The sequence below is a fragment of the Bos indicus genome, chromosome 17, assembly GCF_029378745.1.
Source record: "Bos indicus isolate NIAB-ARS_2022 breed Sahiwal x Tharparkar chromosome 17, NIAB-ARS_B.indTharparkar_mat_pri_1.0, whole genome shotgun sequence".
NCBI lineage: Eukaryota > Metazoa > Chordata > Mammalia > Artiodactyla > Bovidae > Bos > Bos indicus.
Genome location: NC_091776.1, coordinates 40,852,333 through 40,874,955, shown reverse-complemented (window position 1 = coordinate 40,874,955; position 22,623 = coordinate 40,852,333). Strand labels below are relative to the sequence as shown.

Here is a 22,623-nt window from a genome sequence, read left to right as displayed (position 1 = left end):
GCCCTGGGTCGTTCGTGGCTCAGGACCAAACGTCCTGGGCAGCAGTGGTTTTCTGTCTGTGTCTCCATCCTTAGGCTCCTTGCAGGAACCTAGTGTGGACAAAGGATCGCTGCTGTAAAAGAAATAAGCTGCAGGCAGAATACACTTAAAGGAAGGGAGGTCCCTGGCAATCCTAGACGAAATTTGCCACATTAGAAATGGAGCTATAAATGAACACCTTAAAAGTACAGGAAAATAAGACCAGGAGAAACTGAGGTCCCGTTTTGCATTTCTATCCAGTCGTTTTGAGACTCCGTTGTGCTCCAGATGATGGCTCAGACACATGTGGCAAACCACACACACGTGGTTATGAACAGATAGAAAAAGAGGATTAGAAAAGACAGAATGTATGAGTGTCATGTATCCGACCCATTGACCCTAGGAGTTCAAGCCCCAGGAAAGAACTACAGGCAAACTCTGATAGAGGGATTTACGTGTTTTATTCTGAGACAATGAGGTACTAGCAGCACAGGTCGGTCTCGAGGTAAGAAATAGAGTCAGGGAGCTACCCCGCTCCCTGCTCCCACTTCGAGAGAATGGCAGTTTGGGAAACAGAGGGGTGGCACTCCTGGTGTGGGCACCATAGAAGGTGGCAGCAGTGGCGAGAGGGCTGGGCAGTGAGTCCCTTGTAAGTAGCTCCACAGAGAAAACATCCCGGAGAGAGACTGGCGTGCAGTGATCAGAACTGAGCGGGTTTATAAACACACCAGTGACAAGTCCCTGTGGCAAAATAGTGCTTTTTGAGAGCTACTGGAGGTCTGCTTTCATGCAGGAGATGGGGAGCATCAGTGGAGTTGGAGTCAGTCCCACCAAAGAATGCTTGGTTCCCACAGACTGCCGAGACTTGAGGAAATATAGGTTGGACAACAAATTAACATTTATTAAAGACTCACTAAATAACGAAATGGACCAGGACTCTATGGTCCTAGCCCCCCATGTCCTCTGCCCACCTTTTGTCTTTGAAAATATCTTTAGCCAAAGAATAAGCATAATCAGAGAAGTGAGAAAAAACAGTCAGAAGCAAAGAAAAATAGTCAAAGGAGACCAAATAATAACAATGCAGTCAGTAAGCAAAATCAAGGGCTTGCAGTTCCTTCTCAGGGGCTATAGCTAAGATTCAGAGTCATATCCTGTGAGCTATTTTGCAGGTACTGAAACACCCACCAGGTGGAAAAAAATGAACTACATTATGACCAGACTATAGCCATGACATAAGCTGCCACAGTTCCAAGAACTGGCCTCAAGGAAAGGGGAACAAACAGACCCTGGAACTGAAGATTAACTGTACCTAAAACAATCAAGACGACACTGATCAGACCACAGATGACCAATTTCAAGACGACTATTAGAGCTGGCTGTGCTGTTTCTGCATGTAGACTCCCCCACCCCCAACTATAAAAGCTCTTGTCCCCGATTGTCAGTAGCGGGGTGGGGGATTGGGTCAGCCTTTGGACAGGTGTCCACCCTTCCCAGGGCTCAGATGGTAAAGAATCCTCCTGCAGTGCAGGAGATGCAGGTTCAATCCCTGGGTTGGGAAGATTCCCCTGGAGGAGGACATGGCAGCCCACTACTGTATTCTTGCTTGGAGAGCCCCATGGACAGCGGAGCCTGGCAGTCTATAATCCGTGAGGTTGCAAAGAATGGGACATGACTGAGTGACTGAGCACACACACTACCCTTCCCACTCATTGCTGGCATCCAAAGTGAAGCAAACTTTCCTTTCTACCAACCTGGCCTCTTTATTGGCTTTTGAGCCAGGCTCCACTTTCAGTTACAATACCAGTCCCTAAAGCTGGGTTCTGTCAGGGGAATGGTGTGTCTAAGACTCAGTAATGTCTCACTAAACACTGAATGAATGAATGAAAAGATTCAGATAATAAAGCACAGTCCCTAGACCAGTGGTTCTCAGACTCTGGCCCTGGACCAGCAGCTACCACTTCACTTGGGAATTTATTAGAAGCAAGTTCTTCAACTGTGCTTCAACCCAGCCCTCCCTCCAGATAATCTGATGCGTGTTTATGTTTGAGAACCATTGCCCTGATGGACGAACCCTCAAAAGAACTAGGCAGTCCAGGGAGAGAGGAAAAATGCCAAAAGAGGAAGGAAAGGAAAGAAAAAAGTTGTATGAAGACTCAAAAACATATTATGCAAAGTCATTCTGTACCTTTTCTCCCTTTATGAGTGTTCTTTTTCCTCCTCGACATTTAATCTGTTGGATTAGAACAGATAGAACAGGTTAATACACATATCTAGCCAGCCAGTCACCCAGCCCTCTGGATCCAAGCCCCTTTCTCAAAGCAAGGTCATGCTGTATAAATACTGGGGAAAGGAAAAATTTGAGAGAGACTGCAATTCACAGTCCATGAAATGAAAACCAGGAGCCCTCGTGGCTGGGTGTGGAGGGACTGAGGAAAATTGCAGGAAGAACTCAAAGCTTCCTCGGGCCAGCACCAGTTCTGTGCCCATAAAGACACCTTTTATGGTAAAATCACACTGGTTTCCAAAAAGCAGTCCTCAGGTTCCCATGGCCACTAATGTGTATTGCAGCCAAAAATTATAAGCCAGAAAACTTTGGTGAGAAGCCTGGAATGGATTCTGAAACTAAAAAGATGAATAGATACAAAGTGCTGTAACACATAGAAGAAAATCAAATATTTTTCTAAGAACGAACATGTTGTTTCTCTAAATATAACACACCCCAATTATTTCCCCTCAGGAAATCTTTAGTGAAGAAGGCATCATTTTGCAGTTCCCTGGGGGATGAAAACAACCTTGATTGAGGTCATCACCAGCTCAAAGGCAAGCTTCTTTGCTTTATCTTTGCACTAATTGCTTAGGATATAGAAATAACCAGACAATAGAGCTGATGACAGGAAATCTGCACTTGAATTCAGTTGAGCTGAGGAATCTACAAACAAAATACTCTTATCTCAGTGAGGTGCTTTTGGCAAGTGCTGTGGATGTCTGTGTCCCCTCAAAATTCACATGTTGAGACTCTGATGACCACTCTGATGGTGTCCAGGCCTTCGGGAGGTCATGAAATCATGAAAGTGAAGCCATCTTGGTGGAATTAGTGCCCTTAGAAGAAGAGACAGGGGCTTCCCTGGTGGTCCAGTGGCTAAGACTCCTCAGTCCTGATGTAGGGGGCCCGGGTTCAATCCCTGGTCAGGGAACTAGATCCCACATGCTATAACTAAGATCTGACACAGCCAAGTAAATAAAATAAAATAAAATAAAATAAAGAGGCAGAAGAATTTGCTTCCTGCCTCTGCTCTGTGTTGTATGAGGACACAGCAAGAAGACGGCCACCTGCCAACCAGGAAGAGGGCTCTCAGTCAGAGTCCCAGCATGCTGGCACCCTGATCCCAGACTTCCCAGCCTGCAGCACTGTGACAAAGAAATGTGTGTTGTTTTAGTCGCCCAGTCTGTGATAACTTGTGATAGTAGCCTGGACTAAGACACCAAGAAATTTCATTTTGCTCAATTTCCTCATCTGAAAAACTGGGATTATTGTATCTAGTTCAAGGGTTGTGCTAAGAGTCAAATTACATATTACATGTATGTAAAGCACTTAGCACCATGCTTCATACACAGAAGAAGTCATGGCTTATTCACCTGCTCCCTTTTTCTAGCAAGGATGATGCTGATGACTGAGCATTCTCTAAGGAGGCTGCAAGAAAACAGCGGTGGGTAAAACACTGATCAGCACTTAGTTTCAGATTCAACAGTCATTAGTCTTACTGAGTTATTAATATAGCAAATTATTCAGAATTTGACTATTTCCTTCTACACTTAGCAAAGGACTTAAAGATAATCAGGTACGTCCTGCTGGTTATTTTGGATTCAAATCTTTGGTAATTTTTGCCTTTATTCAAAATCAGTCTGTGGTAACCACGGGAGGCTATAGTCGATGTTCTTTAGCAATGTGATGGCCATGGGCAGGGGGCACTTGTTATACATGGTCTTGTGTGTAGATCATACCTGGACAGACTTCCCCTCAGGTAAATTGACATCTTCAGGCTGCTTAGACCCCTGGCAACATTACCAGAACAATAATGAATGATGTCAGTAGACATATAATAGATTAATGTTCATTTTACTCTTCTTAATAATAGCTTTCCTTAGGGTTGCTGTAAAGGTTAGATGAATTAATAAATAAAAGCCCTTAGCATATCAAAAAGGAGTTACCAGGACACTATACCAGGACACTATAGTGGGGGAAAAAAAAAAAAAAAGACCTTAGGAATGTTTACTTATCATGGCCAGAAAGAGATTCAAGTTGATCACACCCATCTGCTCAGAACTCAGGGGAGCGGTCACCAGTTGCTGGACGGTTTTAGATGTCCCTTCTCCAGGCAGGTGTCTCCCTACTATAGAAACACTTGTAAGGGGTTTATGAGAGCCTGAGGTGCCTGTTGCCGTGTCTTTAGGCTCCTATATTAGTCTTTTGTTTTTTTTTATTTGAAGTCTTTTTGGAGTAGCTACTCTGCGGCAGTCACTGTCAAGTCTCTTTGGACATAGTCATGGAGGAGAGTCAGTGGTGCCACCATCAAGAGGAGTATGGGATCCCACTGTCCAGGCCAGACTCTATTTTGGAGCTTTCACCCTTTCGGTTCTCCACCTCTTTCCCAGCCACCACCTCAGGACCTGCCCAAACCTAACAGATACATCTGGCTTCAGATCTAAATTCCTCCCATCCTGTCTTGCCCCAACACAGTCAAGCTGATCCCACCTACACACAGCCTCAAACACGACAATCCTAATCAGGCCAAATTTGTCATCTGCCAAGTGACTGAGCTAGAGTGCTTTGATTAGTTTTATAGATTATTCATTTTAGTTTGATGAATAATTCAACTGCCAACCTGTCATAAATTTCAAACCAAACAGGGGCTTATTTTTATGTATTCATTTATTGGACCTTGGGGGAAAGACATTGTCCTTTTCCTTCAGGGAAAAAAAAAAAATCTTTCAAAATGAGTTGAATTTTAACTAACATGTAAATAACCTTCCCTCTAAAATATATTAATTTTTAAATAAATAAAACATTTAAAAGATGAGCATGGAATTTCAGCAGCTAAAGGTTTTAACTGCCTGAGAAGCTGAGTGAATCTAAGTTCATCACTAAACATTTCTATCACTTTTATAAGTTTTCCACAGAGAACACAATTCAAGATTAAAATGTATATTTTCTGCTTCAGCATTATGTCAAGATAGATACTCTCACAGGCTTTTGTATTTTAAATCTAGACCCAGAATAAATAAGGACAAATAGAGAATCCACTGTTTGCAACTTCTCTAAAATGAAACATCTCTCAAATTTAAATTTTCCATAAATGGATATAAATTCGTATGAGGTGAATATAAGAAATAACAAATATTAAAAAGAAAAAGGAGACATTTTAGAATTAGAATCCAAACATATATTTAGTATGCACTATACAAATAATGTTTAAAAGACAGCAAAGTGAGTAGGCAATAAGAAAAGATTAAAATGATTGAGTGCATATTTAAAAGAAATTTTAAAATGCCATTTAGAGATGGCATTAATTTTAATTTAATAGAAATTAAAATTCAGTGGATACAATTTTGAACCCTGGGCCCAACAATGTAGCTTATACTGAATAAAATCATCTACCAAAAAATGACTTTGAAGTTGGAGAAACATATAAGCAATCCTTGGAAGATGGCTTCCCAGGTGGCGCTAGTGGTAAGTTGAAGGCCTTGGAGAGTTAGCACAAGTGGATTGGAGAAGTTGGAATCCTTAGAAAGGGAAGTACATGGGGTACCCGAGTGACCTCAGACATCTCCCGTGGGCATCTTCCAGATTGTGGCCAGGGTGACGAGGGCTCCAGAAAAAGGCACAAATCTTACAGGCTCGGACAGACATGGAGTCAGTGATGCCAAAGGAGCTGGGCTTTGAGGAGAGGGGGTTCTCAGACAGGCTGCACTTAAATCTACATTCACACTTCCCTCAAACTGTTGGTCAGCTTTCCACTGTGGATGTACAGAGCAGACCTGAAGAAAAGCAGGAAGGTGAATGCTGTCTGGGTTAAGGATAAAGGCCTGGTGCTCAATGGAGTCCAGGGGGCTGTGAACCAGAGGTCAAGGAAAAGTACAAAAATGGTGTTGCTGGCTCCCCGCCTCCCCCGAGAGCCCAGACACACCACCGGGCTTTGGAGGGGGACCTCCACCTGATCTCAGGGAAGCAGCAGTGAGTGGTGGCTTGAAGCAAGATCTTAGTTCTCTGCCCAAGAACTGAACCTGTGTAGACTGGATGAAAGGGGCTTCCCAGGTGGCGCTAGTGGTAAAGAACCTGTCTGCCAATGCAGGAGTCACAAGGGACACAGGTTAGATCCTGGGTGGGGAAGGTCACTTGGAGGACGGCAGGGCAACCCACTCCAGTTTCTTCATGGAGAATCCCATGGACAGAGGAGCCTGGTGGGCTACAGTCCATAGGCGAAAAGAGTCAGACACGATTGAAGCGATTTTGCATGCACCACTCACAACATGGATGAAGGCCAGGAATCCTAGCCACTAGTCCACCAGGGGCTATGAACTTGAAGCCAGGAAAAGTGGAAAAATGGTGCTATGGGCACCCTTCTCCCCATCCACAGCCTAGAAACAGCCCTGGGCTTTGGAGGGGGACCTCCATCCAGGGGTCAAGTTGCTGCTGTGCAGCGAGGGCTGCGATGTTCATCCCTACAACAGGCAGTGAAGCCTGGGCTCAGGCTCCCGGGGGATCATAGTGCACCCTCCTGGGCACTCAGCCTGGGTTAGGAGAGGCCTATTTCTCCATCAACCATCAGCAACTATGCAGACAGAAACTCTTCACCTCATTACAGAGGACACTTTTGGATCTTTCCTGTACTCCTTTCTCCAAGATGGAGCTAGCTGTCACCTCCTCCTGATTTATTCTTGCTCTTTATGTCTCTCCTTCCCTCTTTTGTTTCCAATATTTTACTTACTCCGTGATATTGTCATTTGTCACTAGTGCGATGCTGTTTTTGTTTGCAGGCAGCAGGAAACCTAAAACTCGATTCAAGCTACAAAATTCTACAAAAAAAAGTCAATCTACAAAAGAGAAATTGTCTTGGCTGGGATTGCCAGAACATCCAGGGTAGAGCCAGCCATTGGTCTGTTGGGTCACGTCTGGCCATGTTTCTGTTTTCTTATCCTGGCCTTGCCTCTGTCAACAGCTGACCTCCTCAGGCTGATCACCAAGTGGGTGGCTTCCTGGAACAATAGACCCTCCATGACCCCTCTTTTACCTCTAGGTGTAAAAAAAAAAAGTTATAAGCATGGCACCAAACAAGATTTCTGAGCCTCATGCAGAAGACAATCAGTATAGTTAAAATAGTGCCATATAGGGTTACACCCTCATTGCTGAACCAATACCTGAAGTAAATGACTTTCAATTGTCCCTGGAGCTGCATGTGATAGCACTCCCATACAAACCCTTAATCTTCTGGCTGCTACACGGTGGGAAACAGACTGGTATTGGGAGACAAACAAAACATCCATTTTAACCACCATCTATTGCCCCATAAAACCGTGAGCGCCTGTAAGAGAAACAGTCCTGACATACCTCTGTGCCTTCAGATGCTACCTAGTGGCTGGCATAAAATCAAGATTGGATATTTGTCTGAATGAATGAGCAAATAAAATAATAGTTGATCACCTCAAACATGTATTTGTCACCAACCATTTCTGTAATTCTTAAAGCATATTGTAGTTGTGACAGTATTTGCACACCACCTCATTTTCAACCCCATCCTGCGTGGATGTAATTTTTACCTATTGCTTGCTGGGTCTTTCACTTGATTTCAACACATTACCGATTATTTTTAGAGCTGCTATTAACACAGACTTCAATTGCTGTCCTGTTTTTTCCCCTTGAGCAGTGAAGCAGTTGCTATGGAAACAGAATCCAATACCTCTGTCTCGAGCTCCACATCAATGCAGTTTGATGAGAGAGACTCACACACCACCTCCTACCTCTTTTTTTTTTTTTTTTTTTTTAATAAATCTGAAGATATATTACTTCCCAAAGATGCAAATCATTACTGGGGTGAGGCACCCTTGATGAAATGTGGGTTTGACAGCTTGTCCCAGAAGATGTATCAGAGCTCTCATCTGGAAATAATTCCTTAATCAGAGTTAGAGAAAGGTTTGAATGCTTGACTTGACGGAAAAAAAAAAAAAAAATCGAAATCATGAGGTAGATTTCATATAAAGATGGGAGGAGGATCATTTTAATTGACAGCATGCAATCAGCACAAAGTCACAAAGTCACAGACCCACAACCTTTGCAGAGAACTATGTCTGGTGATTATATGGCTGAAGCATCTTTCCTCCCAACTCCACCTACGAGTGGAATGAGATTTGAAATCTGATCCAAGTGGGCTGCTGGGGAAGGGAGGAGTAGGGTCCTAAGCCTCTCTGGGAGGGCCAGGTTTCATCAGCCAAGGAAGGGTGAGGGCCATTCTCAGGAGGAAGCTTGAGCTCCTCTGCTCAAAGCAGCTATGGGAGGGCACACCAGCTACAGGAACTCTGTGGGAACCAACTGCCTCAACTGCATACAAGAAGAAACGATTCTTCACCAAGTCCTAAACTCTCAGAAGGAATAAATTTTCCAAGACAAAGCTTTGACCTTGTCAGCACTCCAGAATCTTTTATGTGATAGCTGGATGGGCTGTGATGGAATTTTCTATCCTGCAGTGAGATGTTTGCACAGAGTCTATCTCTGTGAATGTATCTCTGAGAGAACCTGGATTAACCCAAGGACGTGATCTAGAAGAAACCAGGATGGGGTGGATGCAGGGGACAAAGAGGAGCAGGGGAAATGTAACAGGAGGGAAAGAGGCAAGGCGCAACTTTTGAAAGAATGACATAGCCCAAGGACACAACATAAACCAAGTAGAATCAAATGGGACTAAGATGGCAGACAAGACTAGGCCTTGATCCTCAGTCAGCAAGTGAAATGACACACCCAGAGGTGCCACGACAGTTCCAAGGCACTGTTAAAAGACCAAGGAGTGGATAGTGGCCCAAATCCTGGAAATCTCTGCCCCTTCCCGAAAATAGGTGGAATAGTCCTCCCACTCACTAGCATATGAAATTAGCCAGCCTATAAGGACTAACCATGACACATTCCAAGACTGCTGTGCACTTGCCCTCTGTGATGGCCCACACTCGGTCTGTGGAGTGTGCTTCTCTCTGAATCTGAATAAATCCACTTTATACCTATCACTTTGTCTCTCACTGAATTCTTTCTGTGATAAGACATCAAGAACCTGAGCTTCACTAGGTCCTGAAACCAGGTACTGTGGATTTTGGCTGGATTCGAGTCCCACCCACATGGCTTCAAGTCCAAAACTGGGTTTTGGCTGGGTTCAAGTCCCAATCTGTGGCAAATGGTTTCAGAAGGATGACAATATGAGAGTCTCGTGTACCATTGGGTACCAAAAGCATAGGATCTAGCCAGAAGACAAACCACAGCCGAGTTATAATGAGAGTATTGAGATACAGGCTAACAAGCAGCTCAGGGATCAGACACCAGCCAAAAAGGTGTGTGTCCAGACCAGAACAAAATCAATAGACCAGTAGCAGAAAAGGAGAAAAGATAGAAGATGAAGCCAGGCTGAGGACAACAGATGGATCTCACCCTGATTCTTCTGCGAAATCTGGTCGATTTTGTTGCAGGATCTTTTACTCAATACAGTGATGTTTTGGTTTGGGGGGTTTTTAAAGTTTCTTATTTTTTTTCCTAAGTCTTATTTGAATTTGTTACAGTACTGCTTTTGTTTTATGTTTTGACTCTTTGGCCCCAAGGCATTTGGACTCTTAGCTCCCCTACCAGGGATTGAACCTGTTCCTTCTGCACTGGAAGGCAGTCTTGACCACTGGAACACCAGGGAGGTCCCAAGTGCAATGTTTTTAAACTGAACAAGCTAAATATCAGTTTTTATATTTGTTTTCTTTTCGATTATCTTCTTGTTTGGTTTATAATCCCAACCTTATCAAGTTGAGACTTTAAAGATAACACTTAGTATATTTGCTCTTGACCTATGTTTTTTCTGCCTCAAGAAAAAGAAGATTATCCATGAGCTGGACTGAGACCGATTCTCCCAAGTGCCTTTGTTTTGTTCTTTGCTGTGTTAACCCTCGCCCTAACCCTAAACCCATCCCAGCTGCTCCCAAGGAACATTCAGTTCCTAGTCGCTTTTCTAGAAGAGAAGCAGGTCAATATTATTAGTGGAGCATGTTCTACATACCACCCGATTTGGAAATACTTTTTGTCCAGACATGCACAGGCTTCCTAACTTTGAATACTCCACAACAAAGCCAGACCACACTTCTCCCACGTCTACCTAGGACTAAGGAGTATTGAAGGTTGCCAGGTTCTCTGCAGGTACTAGTTGGGGATTTTTTATTGCCTTCTTCATAGCAGGCCCATTTCCAAGGTACCCATTACAGATCATACTTTCACTTGCTTTGCTTTGGACAAAATTCCAAATTCCAAAATTGGACCTGCTCCTCCTCTGCTTCTTACCACTTAAACCTGCCCGCATGCCTGCACCCACTGCATTCAGTCTCTCCGTCTTCTTTCTCACTTATTCTTGTTTTAAGAGTTCTACTGTATTCCCCATGGTCACTCCACTCTAGGATGGCTAGGATGCTCAGTCTGGATGGACTGAGAGGGTTTTTTTATATCCCAGGAGAGCTCAGAACAAGGCCGAGGCCACTGTAAGAACACTGGCTTTTACTCTAGAGAAATAGCCACTGGAGAGTTTTCAGCTGAGAAGTGGATTTAGTCTAAAAATGATGCAATAGGATCACTCTGGGGATGGTTTTGTTTTTAATCTGTGAGATAAATGTTATCAGCATTCCCTTTTTATGAATGAAGAACTTGCTGTGCAGATCGCTTAAATGATGTGTGAATGTGGTTGCCATTAGCTGAGAGGGACCCATCTAGGAGGTGAACATATCTGAAGCAATATGAGGGGTTTACTTTTCTACTTTCCAAGGCCCAGAGACCACTAACTGCCCACCTGTCTAGGCTCAGTACACCTGTGCTCTCATGGTACACACTTCTTTCTGCAAGGGTTACATCAGATACTTCAGGTTGACACCAGGACTCCCACTGCTTGGTCTTGCTCTGAAAACAGGGGTATGCTGGAAAATATTTCCCAGTCCCTTGGGGCTGGGGGGAATAGCGTTTTTGAGTATTTGCTGATTTCTGTGGTTGGTGTAAATATTCAAATTCTAGCTCCAACAATGTGATTTTACTGAATATGGAGTTTGGGAGAGAAGTACAGTCTCCTGTCAGCTGAAGTTTACCCTTCACTTGAGCCTTTATGATAATTTTAAAGGGTTAGTGACAATCTGCCTATCTATCTAGTATTTGTACCCCTGAGCCATGCTTAGTCACTCAGTCATGTCCAACTCTTTGTGACCCCTTGGACTGTAGCCTGCCAGGCTTCTCTGTTAGTGGGATTTTCCAGGGAAGAATACTAGAATGGGTTGCCATGCCCTCCTCCAGGGGATCTTCCTGACCCAGGGATCGAACCAAGGTCTCCCGCATTACAGGTGGATTCTTTATCATCTGACCCACCAGGATAGCCCAAGAGTACTGGAGTGGGTAGCCTATCCCTTCTCTAGGGGAACTTCCTGACCCAGTAGTCAAACCGGGATCTCCTGCATTGCAAGTGAATTCTTTACTAGCTGAGCTATGAGTGAAGCCCATTTGGGCCCCTAAGTCAGGAGAATTTATGGCTGGAGATAAGGCCAAAATAGATGGGAAAAGTAATTTAGACTTGAACTAGAGGTTGAAGGATGGATGATAAAGGAAAATTAGAATAAATCCAAGGTTGTGGAATTATGACAGGCTACATAGCCAAAGGAGAGCTCAGTGGTTGAAATCACTGATCCTTGGCTGATGGCTCCAGAGTCCAGAGCAGAGATGACTAGGATGTAAATCTGAAGAGATTCCAAAGTCAAGTCGGCCAGTCAGAGGTCTCAGGAGTAAGTAGAGGAGGAAAGCCAGTCAATGCAAAAAAGAGGCTCAGAGAACCAGATAGTAGGCAAAAGCAGACACTAAAGCATGGTATTTGCCAAAGTCCTACTTCTGCAAACCACCTGCTTCAGACTCTCCAGGAGTTCATTTCAAAAAATATTTCTGATGTAGAGTATCTGGGTTGAGTCAAGGAACTATGTGACTTTTAAAATCTTTCTAAGCTATTTATAGAGAATATCATGCTTGGGAACATGGTAGATATCAAAGGCAGAAGGAGTCAGGATAGTGAGGAATCCCAAGAGCCAAAAAGAGACACTGAATTAGATTAGAGTTTAGGGCCAAGGCAGCGATGCCTGAAAGGAATAGGACCAAGCTAACAGGATAACACACCAGCCAAGGTACAGGATATCTAGCCAGGAGCTGATGCTGAGACTTGAACACCAGGCCCATGTGAGGCATCCTCAACACAGGTTTATAAGGGTCCTGAATGCATCACCAGGGAGTTTTTAACTTCTTGGCAATGGGTCCAAGAGAAAACTCTATTCAGGAAGCGACATCATGATCATTTTACTTTCACGGTGAGATGGAGGAAGGCAAAGAAACAAGATTAGAAATAAGGAACTTCCCTAGTGGTGCAGTGGTTAAGACTCCACACTCCCAATGCAGGGGGCCTGGGTTAGATCCTGGGTCAGGGAACTAGATCGCACTGCCACAACTAAAAGAGCCCAGTGATGCAAGTAAGACCCAGTGCAGCCAAATAAATAAACAATAAAGTCACTATTTTTTTTTTTTTAATTAAAAAGACTAGCAGTAAGGAAACCAATGAAGGGAGCAAATCTACTGAAAGATGATGAAGGCATGAACAGTAGCTGAGACCATAGGGATGGAACTGTGAGGTTAGTTTTGGAGACATTTCAGAACTAGAAAGTTAGAGACATTTCGGAGCTAGAACTAATGTAGGATATTTGATTGAATGTGCAGAGGGAAGGATAAGCAGAAATGGAGGCTAATTCCCACATTTTTGGATAAAGGGAGGGAGAGATAGGAAGAAATGGAAGAAGATTCCCACATCTCCTAGTAGGGTGGCTTGGTAAACAGCATCCTGCTGGGAGCAAGGCACGTAAGATGAAAAACAGAGAGATCAGGATTCTTAATGGCAAATGAGATAAAACAAGTCAACTGGCTAAGACCCCCAAAAAAGGCTTTTTCTGTTGAATGAAATCAAAGGGAGCCTTGAACCAGCAATGGAGTAGTGGACAGTGGTAACTACAATTGTCTTCTCAGAATGCATTTTCATAACCCTTCTAATAAGTCTCCAGTTTTTAAGTACAGCAACGTCTGATCTACCCACAAACATAGGAGCAGTGAAGGAGCCAGGGCTGGCCAGTGTGCCCACACTTTTTCCAGAGTAATCGGTTCAGAGGTGGTCTGAAGACCTGAGCATGCCAATCAGGGCTTCATGAGACTTCTCCAGTACCGCCAGCAGGGACTTTCTCCTGGAGTTGTCGTCTTTGGGGAAATGTCTAGGAAGAATGAACAACTACAGCAGCAAGCAACCCTCTTCCACAACAACCTAGAAAAAAGTGTAATTGTATGAAGTTCAACAGAGACCAACTCAATTGCTGAGACAAGCAGAGTTGAAAAATGGAACAGTGTGAGTTCCGGGCATAAGCAGAGGCCTGGGTAATGCAGGTATTTCTTTGATCATATTAGCTTTTTCAACATCCCTCCCAAACAATATGAGGAAATAAAGGCCTTTTCTCCCTTTGGCTAGTTAGCAATGGGACTCTGAAATATAAAACATGAGATTCTCCATGAATACTTGCTGAGAGGCCAGAGCTACAATTGGGCCTCAGGGAAAACTCAGTCTGGGGACTGGATTGTCAGACTGTCAGCAGAACCCGGCCCGCCTTTCCTCTGTGTGTCTCTGTGGATGCTGGTCTCCTTTTCTCTCACTACAGACTACTTTCCATCGTTGGCAACGTGACCACATACAGCTCCCTGGGTTCACTCTTCATTGGTTCTGTCTCTGTTTCTGAACCAGGTTCTATCTCTATATTTGAACTTGAAAGTGCAGAGAGTACAAGGCAGGCAGTTTTACTCTCTACCTTTTATTCTCTGTGCTTTTAAGTTCAAAAATTCTAAGGGAGGAATCTGATCAACTGCCTTGCAATCGTCGCTAGGGTTTTGCAGTCCTACCCCTAGCTTAGGTTGGGCCAGGATGATACCCCTGAACCAACGAAATGAAGTCAGTGGGGCAGACTTGTGTAAGAGAACAGCCATGCTCATGGAAACCGCAAAGTCAGAGAAGGGAGAGGAATAATTCCAAGAAGGACAGGCATACTATTCCTGGAAGAAGGGCAAACACAGCATAGGTGTCCCTTACTGAAAGGAAAATGTTTCACATATGCTGAATCTGAAGGCCCCCCAAAAAAGTGAAAGTGAAAACCACTCAGTTGTGTCTGACTCTTTGAGACCCCATGGGTATAGTCCATGGAATTCTCTAGGCCAGAATACTGGAGTGGGTAGCCTTTCCCTTCTCCAGGGGATCTTCCCAACCCAGACATCGAACCCAGGTCTCCCACATTGCAGGTGGATTATTTATCAGCTGAGCCACAGGGAAGCCCAAGAATACTGGAGAGGGTAGCCTATCCGAAGCCCCATGAATGATGCAAATGAGGCCATGAAAATGTGAACAGTTAACATTATTGCTCAACATCTATAAGAGACAATTTATGCATGTTATTGATTCTAATGAAACAGGTCATCTTAGCCGAAACTTCAAACTGTAAAGTGCGTGTAAATTTACCATGAAATTATCTAGAACTTTCATTTTCAGAGGAATTTTTGTTCACTTTGAAATGGTTATGGGCTATAGTAGAGTGGGTGTTCACAAAGAGTTGGACACGACTAAGCGACTTCACTTTCACTTTTCACTTTCATGCATTGGAGAAGGAAATGGCAACCCACTCCAGTGTTCTTGCCTGGAGAATCCTGGGGACAGGGGAGCCTGGTGGGCTGCCGTCTATGGGGTCGCACAGAGTTGAACATGACTAAGTGACTTAGCAGCAGCAGCAGCAGAGTGGGTGTTATAAGAGCAAAGAATGGGTCATAAGTCACAAAAAGGCAAGAGCTCAAGAGCAAAACATCTAGATTTGTATTTCTCCCTTCTGGGGCAGGAGACAAGGTCATGAGCTAGCAGAGTCTCAGAACCCCAAGATTTTTGATCTCAGCCACTCGAACAACAGGGTTACCGCTGATGGAGAAGGGGAAGTTTATGAGCAGGGTAGGGCTAGGGTAAGTTTGAGTTTTCTCTCAGGTGCTTACAAGGAGAGGTCAAGGGAGCTATTAGAGGGACTTCCTTGGTTAAGTGGCTAAGACAACGCCTTCCGATGCAGGAGGTGTGGATTCTATCCCTGGCCAGCAATCTTAATCCCACATGCCTCCTGGCCCCAAAAGCAAAACATAAAACAAGATAAACATTGTAACAAATATAATAAAAGACTTTTTTTAAAAGGGTCCACATTTAAAAAAATCTTAAAAAGAAAGGAAACTGTTAGAAATGTGGGACTGGATATCAGAAGAACAGTCTGGTCACTGCTGCATTTTTTTTTATTGAATTACTGGTTTTATTTTTTGTGATTTCCTCTTTGTTTTTAACATTTGACTTTCAGGGTGGGTGGATTTCATGATTTCAACTTATATATCCTATGTACATTTTGGTGACAATCCGTTTTTGGTCATTTTTTTTTTTATTGAAGTGTCTTAGTTTTACAAGGTTGTGTTAGTTTAAGGTGTACAGCAAAAGGATTTAGTTATACATACATTCATGTCTGTTCTTTTTCAGATTCTTTCCCTTGTAGGTTATTACTCAGTGTTCAGTAGAGTTCCCTGTGCTATTCAACAGGTCTGATATTAAGAGTTCAGAAATAAATGAGGAACCATCCAAGCAGGTTGAGGAAGCCTTCAGATTATGGGAGGAAAACCAGGAAGAGGGATGTTCTGAAGACATGTCAATGAAAAACATCAAAGAAAAGATCACTGTGACAGTCCCGCTGAAGGGTCACAGAAGAAGTGACTAAGGATTAGTCATCGATTTAGCAATGTGGCTGACATCGGTGATGTTGACAGTTTCCATGAAGCGATGGCGCTCAAGGCAAAAGTCACATTTAAGCTGGGAATGCCAGCACAGGAATCAGAGATTAAGTGGGACACTGTCCTGGAAACAGAGGATCCTAAGACACAATCCCTTAAGGCTCTGGTTCCTCCAGATGCCTAACCTGGACCACATTGTAGACTTTAAATATGTCCTAAGACACAATCCCTTAAGGCTCTGATTCCTCCGGGTCCCTAATGCCTCATAAGCCGCACCTTCCCCCCAACCCCTGCATTGGAAGAACAGGGGCTGGGAGGCTATTTGATAAACTAAGCACTGTTTGCGCTGTTTTCTTATGTTATTAAGAGAATCTGAGCACTGAATAAAGCTTTTAACTTAAAAGAGCTGCTGCTACTGCTGCTAAGTCACTTCAGTCGTGTCCGACTCTGTGTGACCCCATAGACGTCAGCCCACGAGGCTCCCCCGTCCCTGGGATTCTCCAGGCAAGAACACTGGAGTGGGTTGCCATTTCCTTCTCCAATGCAGGAAAGTGAAAAGTGAGAGTGAAGTCACTCAGTCGTGTCCGACTCTTAGCAACTTAAAAGAGCAAATCCCACTAAATCCTAAATCAAAGTTCATGTTCTCCCTCCTTACCAGCAGGTGGGGAGAAAGACCAAGTCAGAGACAGACAAAACCAAAGGAACTGTGTGGTGTCCTCGTATTGGATTTGCTGCCTGTGTTAATAAGTTTGTACTCTAATTGGAATAAAGTTTCATGGTAACTTTTTTCAATTTTATGAAGTTATAAAGAAAATCATACATATTTAAAGTCTACCATGTGGTGAGTTGATATACATACATTATGAAATGATCCACAATCAAGCTAATTAACACTTCATCACCTCCCACTGTTACATTTCTGTGTGTGGTGAGAATGATTAAGATCTACTCTTTCAGCAAATTTCAAATATACAACATTATAAGAAGGATAGTCACACTGCCATACATCAGATCTCAGAACTTATTCATCTTCAAACTGACACTTCCAAACCTTTGACCAGCATCTCCTCATTTCCCCCACCAACCCCCAGCCCCTGGCAACCACCACGTTACTCTCTGCTTCGGCTTTTTTAGATTTCACATAAAAGTGAGATTATGCCCTTTATTTCCTTCTGTGACTGGCCTATTTCAGTATGCATAATGTCCTCCAGGTTCATCCCTGTTGCCTCATATTGCAAGATTTCCTTCTTTTTTATGGATGATAATATTTCATTGTAATATATGTATAGTAGCCTCTTGATGAAGGTGAAAGTGGAGAGTGAAAAAGTTGGCTTAAAGCTCAACATTCAGAAAACAAAGATCACAGCATCCGGTCCTATCACTTCATGGGAAATAGATGGGGAAACAGTATCAGACTTTATTTTTCTGGGCTCCAAAATCACTGCAGATGGTGACTGCAGCCATGAAATTAAAAGACACTTACTCCTTGGAAGGCAAGTTATGACCAACCTAGATAGCATATTCAAAAGCAGAGACATTACTTTGCCAACAAAGGTTCGTCTAGTCAAGGCTATGGTTTTTCCTGTGGTCATGTATGGATGTGAGAGTTGGACTGTGAAGAAGGCTGAGCACCGAAGAATTGATGCTTTTGAACTGTGGTGTTGGAGAAGACTCTTGAGAGTCCCTTGGACTGCAAGGAGATCCAACCAGTCCATTCTGAAGGAGATTAGCCCTGGGATTTCTTTGGAAGGAATGATGCTAAAGCTGAAACTCCAGTACTTTGGCCACCTCATGCGAAGAGTTGACTCATTGGAAAAGACTCTGATGCTGGGAGGGATTGGGGCAGGAGGAGAAGGGGACGACAGAGGATGAGATGGCTGGATGGCATCACTGACTCGATGGACGTGAGTCTGAGTGAAGTCCGGGAGTTGGTGATGGACAGGGAGGCCTGGCGTGCTGCAATTCATGGGGTCGCAAAGAGTCGGACACGACTGAGCGACTGATCTGATCTGATCTGATCTGAATGTTGTTATATCACATTTTCTTTCCCTATTCATCTGTTGATGGGCATGTAACCTGTTTCCCTGTCTTGACTACACTGAAGTGAACCCAAATGGGCAGATATCTCTTTGAGATATAGATTTCATCTTCTTCTAATACATATCCAGAAATGGGCTTGCTATATCCATTATAAATTTCTGTTCATAAACTTCCCGTATCAGTGAAAGTGTTAGTTGCTCAGTTGTTTGAGACTCTTTGTGACCCCATGGACTGTAGCCTTTCCAGGATCCTCTGTCCATGGAATTCTCCAGGTAAGAATACTTGAATGGGTTGCCATTCCCTTCTCCAGGAGATCTTCCTGACCCAGGGATCAAACCAAGGTCTTCTGCATAGCAGGTGGATTCTTTACCATCTGAGTTACGGGACCCGTAGCTTATTGTTAACAGTTCTTTTCAAACACAGCTGGTCTTTTTCTTGTGATAATGGGACCTGTAGAGCCGCCTCTTACTCTTGATTTTGGTCCCCAAAATTGAGTTATAACCAGCTGAGATCCTACAGGGAGAAACTGATAAATTAAGTTTGAAAATGGGACATCCACCTGAAAAGTATAAAAACACTCGGAACAGAGTCAGACTAGCAGAGCTTTGAGGTCAGGAACAAAGCAAGTAAAGCTGTAATGGATCAGCGGTGGATGAAGCCAGCTTAGAGAATTTTTGAACATACATGTCAAGCTGTATAGATGCATTACAATTTTTTACTTGCTCAGCTACTTAGATGCACGTTTCAGGTCTCTTAGAGGTCAGAATGAGGCATCCATGACATAATATTTTAGCAAGTATATAAACAATGAATAACCCAAGCATTGAAATCAGAGAGATTTTGACTTGAAAATTAGCACTGCGACCGACGCTCTGTGTGAATCTGAGTTCACTTTTCAAACTTTGCTCAGCATCCTCATCCATCAAATGGAGGCAGTAATGGCATCACCCAGTTGGTCTAAAAACTGAACAAGATAATGAAGAGAAGGGTCTATTGTAAACATCTATAGTAAATGCTCAGTAATTACTAGTTAGCATTAATGTAATTATCCCCCATCCAGAAGGTTTCCTCTTAGGGCCCCTTTGGTGACCTTCTCTCCTGCCTTCATATCTGACCCCACTACCAGTTCTCATCAGCAGTCTCCATCAGCTGCCCCATGACCTTGCTCCCATGTCCTTCCCCACAGGTGTTTTGTTACTTCCCTCTTACCCTGTGAATTCATCAACTGGAAACAATGTTGAGGAAAAATTACAGTCACACAAGACTTTGCTGGTGGTCCAGTGGTTAAGAATTTACCTTGCAATGCAGGGGAAACAAGTTTGATCCTTGGTCTGGGAAGTAACATCCCGCGGGGCAACTAAAGCCTGCAAGCCACAACTAGAGAGGTCGTGCTCCACAGCAAAAGATCCTGCATGACCCAGTGAAGATCCTGAGTGCTGCAGCTAAGACCTGACACAGCCAAATAAATAAATAAACATGAAAAAAAAATACATTCATGCCAACAAGCAAGCAAAAAGAGGCCGGTGGGTTCACCGGTAGGCATTTAAAGATTACTTTATCCCAGATAAGATTGGACTCAGCAAATTTTATATTTTTGATGAGTAAAATCAAGTAAAAACTTTTAATTAAATGTGATACTAGAAGAAGATTTTGATCTCCAAACACAGAGAGTTTAAATTACCTGGACCGTGCCATTACCTTGTTTTTAGAAAGATCCACAGACCAGCCCTTTGACTACACACTTAAGGCAAGTCCTTTGTTTCTGACAAAGATGAGGTGATCTGTAGGCTGAAGTTAGATGTTGAGGTTTGATCAGTCACCACACAAGGTAGAATGAGCTGGATCTCTGGGAATATAGACATCCTTTCTTTATCATTATTGTTGTTATTGGTTGATTTGTTTCTTTGATTTTGTTTCATTTGCTTACTTGTTCAAAGCATTGAGGATCATTGGCAGGTGATGAGGCCCGGGAGGAAGAAGCGGCTCAGCCAGGTGAATGAGATGGAGTGGAACTGCTTCAAGGTCCAGGGGACGTTCTGAGAGGCAGGGCTTCCTCTGAGCTTCTTGAAACAACAGTGTCCCATGCCTGGGGAGCTGCAGCTATAGGAGCACAGGTGTGGTGCCCATCCCATTCGTTACAGATACTGCAGGTCTTTCCCAGACAACGGGATGCTGGTAGCTGGTAGCCTGGGGAAACTGAACAAGAAAAGAAGATGAAAGTGTCACATGGGCACTGTGATCACCTCAGAGGCCTCCTTTTAGGGACTGGCAGGTGCTGAGGGATGGTGTGGGAACTCAGATGCTGAGATCTTGTAAACGTACTGCAAGAGGCATCGTAACCTCAGTATTAAACATAAAAGGGGTCTAATTTCATAAACCAACTGGCAAGGAATTTCTTCAACCTCCTTATATTTCAAATTGAAAATATGAGGTACAAACTATTTAAGTGTCTTGACCAAGAGTACGCAGGAAGGGAGAATGACATTTGCACCAAGATTTTGAGCTCTACTTTACATATCTTAATTCATTTAATCTGTGCAATGACTGTATGAGATAACCTCTTTACACATAATGGAAGTGAGGCATATAAAGTTTTAATGGCTGTATAATATTTCATAACATAGATACAAAATTACTTAACCTTTTCCTATTGTTGAACATACAGGTTACTGCCATTTTTTTTATATCATTAAACTACATTTAACCATCAAAAAAAAGATTTTGAGATTTACTAAATTATAATAATACAGAATATAGGGCTTCCCTGGCTGCTAAGACAGTAAAGAATCTGCCTGCAATGCAAGAGACCTGGGTTTGGTCCCTGGATCAGGAAGATCCTCCGGAGAAAAGTAAAAATTGACTTTGACCAATAATAAGCATCTTCCTTACAATTCACCAATCCATGTTCTGAACTTCAGGCAAAGCCAGGTGCAAATTTATCAGAAAATAGTAATCCTTCCAAATACACACTACAGCCATAAAATGTCATAGCAACCCAATTCTTGGAGTGACCACAAATTTCATACTGAAAAATCTTACTTTCTGAAACCATGGACTACCAGGAACATTTCTGTTGGAAATCATTTCAGTAAGATGAAATATCCAAGTGTGGTCTGAAGGAGTTTAGTTATTGCATCACAGAACTTGATTTGTAATTCATGTGCAGAGTTTTGCATGGCAGTCTTGGATATAGCATTTGACATCTCTATTAACTTCATTTCCAAGGAAACAGATCCACAGGTCCATTTCACAGGCCATAACTGATGGTGACCTCTTTACACACTGTCCTACTTTGCTTGGAGCCCATCAGAACAGTGCTTCAGGACTTCCCTGGAAGCCCAGTGGTTAAGACTCTATGCTTCCACTGAATGGGTTTCAGATTTGATCCCTGTTTGGGGAACTAAGATCCCATATGCTACACAGCACGGTCAAAGGAAAAAAAAAAAAAGATACTGCTTCATTTACATTACACCTAAATGCCATTCTTGCAAAATCCCATAATTACTTTTTCTCTCGTGAAATGTCCCCACATGGCAATGAGTCAGTGAACCTGACTTTGGTAGTCCACAGGTTTATCTCTGGTGGTCTTAGGCTGATCAGGTAAGGAAAAGAATGTGTCTTATATTTCAAATATCTACTTTTAATTATCTGTGTTTTATTTCATTCTGTAAGCAGGAGTAACAAAATAATCTCACTGCACACCAAAGGATGTTTATAACTTAAAAGTTTCCATGCTATAAACATAGAAAATTCTTGATATCAAAGAGGAAGAAAATCACTGTATTTAAAATGAAAAACAAATATGAAATGAAAAACAAAAACCAATGACTAAACTCCTTGGTTCTTCTTTTACTTTCCCCAAATCCAGCCCATGCCTCATATAATACAAGAATGATCAAAAAAGGTGTTTTTCTTTCCTCTTTAGCAATATGACCAGGCAATGCTTAGTGACAACGACCACTGCATTGCTTAAGAGATACTGAAAAACTTGAAATACTGATGAATTTCCAAAACCTCCTTCCCAGTCCTCATTCTTGACATATAACCTTGTTTTCTACTTCACTGAGAAGCAGGAAAAAATCAGAAGTAGAACAACAACAATAACAACAAAAATTGCACATCTTCCCAACCTCTTGCAGCTGCACCTGTATGCTATCACTGGTCGGGATGTTCCTGTTCACCCAACAGGGCTCCTCTCTCTCTTTTGCACTAGATCCCATTGCTTGGGAGGACATTGTTCCAGGAATTCCCTCCTTCTTTACCCTGGTCATCCACCTCCAAGACAGCCCCTGATGAACCTCAGCTCTTGGTACCCACACTGTGAAGCAGTCCCCTCACACGGAGTCAGGGCTGAAGTATGTGATCAACAGAATTCTGCGGATGCCCCGGTGTGTGACCTCAGATGCTAGGTCATAGAAGACAGTGGGGCTTCC

General features: G+C 43.1%; 1 long non-coding RNA gene across 1 annotated transcript; it reads right to left on the bottom strand.

Annotated features, from left to right (window-relative positions):
* Positions 1 to 209: 209 nt before the first annotated feature.
* LOC139176712 (uncharacterized) lies at positions 210 to 22,608 on the bottom strand. Its single transcript, XR_011561125.1, has 4 exons — positions 22,453 to 22,608; positions 19,889 to 20,386; positions 2,204 to 2,248; positions 210 to 882 (listed from the first exon to the last, which is right to left on the bottom strand). It is a non-coding gene; the product is annotated as an uncharacterized lncRNA (long non-coding RNA).
* Positions 22,609 to 22,623: the final 15 nt, after the last annotated feature.